The 1,538-nt window shown below is 47.7% G+C and overlaps 1 non-coding gene across 1 annotated transcript; it reads right to left on the bottom strand.

Annotated features, from left to right (window-relative positions):
* Nucleotides 1–1,244: 1,244 nt before the first annotated feature.
* On the bottom strand, nt 1,245–1,321 carry Trnaa-cgc. The gene has a single exon. It is a non-coding gene; the product is annotated as a tRNA-Ala (tRNA).
* Between the last annotated feature and the right edge of the window lie 217 nt (nt 1,322–1,538).

The following is a 1,538-nucleotide window of genomic DNA, read 5'->3' as shown; positions in this document are numbered from 1 at the left end:
CAATGACTGGTTCAGTTGGACCAGTTAACCCAGTCCATTACATGAAAAGACAGCCCACATAATTACGGAGCCACCGCCGTCTTGCGTAGTGCCTTCTTGACAACTTGGATCCATCGCAGATCTGCGCCACATTCGAACCCTACCACCACTCTTACCAGCTGAAATCGGGACTCATCTGACTAGGCCACGGTTTTCCAGTCGTCTAAGGTCCAACCGACATGGTGAAGCCCTGGTGAGGCGCTGCAGGCACTCCGTCTTTCGTCTGCTGCCACAGCCCATTAACGTCAAATTTCGCCGCATTGTTTTAACACGTTCCCCGTTCGCTGCCATCGGCACGCCAGCGCGCCAGGCCGATACTGGTGCACATGCCGTGGACGCGCCTGCGCGGCGAGAGACTCGGCTGTTGCGAGGCACCACGGTTTTAGTCGGCACAGCCATTCGGAATGGTTTATTGCGCAGGAACTCTAAGAACGTATTGTTTTCAATTTTTACGGGTGCGGTTCGCGTTTTTTCCCTACAGTTTTTCTCTGTTGTGGGACTGAAAATGGAAAACAATCGTTACATGTCGGGCCTTTCAGAACCTAAGAAACGTAAAATACGGGACACAATAAACGTACAGAAACTAACGGATGCGTAATTATTACGAATATTAGAAGAGAGCGATTCGGAAGCGGAATTGGCCAGTGGGGAGGACGGGTGGGAATCCAGTGAAGAGTCTGACGGAGCCGAGTTTGCTTTAGATGAGACTGTAGAAATGGCTGTGAATCCAAGCGACAGGGAAAGGGCAGAAGGAGTGGTAACAAGTGGTAACGTAGCTGATACAAGTGCTGCATGGAAAAGCGAGTCAGTTGGAATGATAAATTGCCCGTTTATAAAAAATGAGGACTGCTAATTCAACCAATGGGAAACACACCCTTAGATTATTTTCGTCTTTTGCTGACGGACGAATTTCAATTGAAAGTTGTGGAAGGAACAAATCGAAAAGCAATTGAATTATTCCTCCCTGTGGGAACCAAAGAACTGTCACGAATAAATTGTTGGAAATCTGTGACGGTTGTCGAATTGTTAGTGTTCTTGGGAGTTTTCCTGCACATGTGAAATGTAAAGATGAGGGAGTTGCAGGACTATTGGAAAAAGGACCGTTTATTTCACGTGAAACGAATTGCCGATAGTATTTCAAGAAATCGTTTTCTTCTAATACTTATTTGTTTGAGTGTTCTTGAAACTTCCTGGCAAATTAAAACTGCGTGCCGGACCGAGACTCGAACTCGGGACCTTTGCCTTGCGCGGGCAAGTGCTCTACCAACTGAGCTATCCAAGCACGGCTCACGCCTCGTCCTCACAGCTTTACTTCTGCCAGTACCTCGTCTCCTACCTTCCAAACTTTACAGAAGCTCTCCTGCGAACCTTGCAGAACTAGCACTCCTGAAAGAAAGGATATTGCGGAGACATGGCTTAGCCACAGCCTAGGGGATGTTCCCAGAATGAGATTTTCACTCTGCAGCGGAGTGTGCGCTGATATCAGAGTGAAAATCTCA

This window comes from Schistocerca americana, chromosome 6, assembly GCF_021461395.2.
Source record: "Schistocerca americana isolate TAMUIC-IGC-003095 chromosome 6, iqSchAmer2.1, whole genome shotgun sequence".
NCBI classification, from domain to species: domain Eukaryota; kingdom Metazoa; phylum Arthropoda; class Insecta; order Orthoptera; family Acrididae; genus Schistocerca; species Schistocerca americana.
Note: the sequence above shows the minus strand (reverse complement) of the source record. Positions and strands in the feature narration are given on the sequence as shown.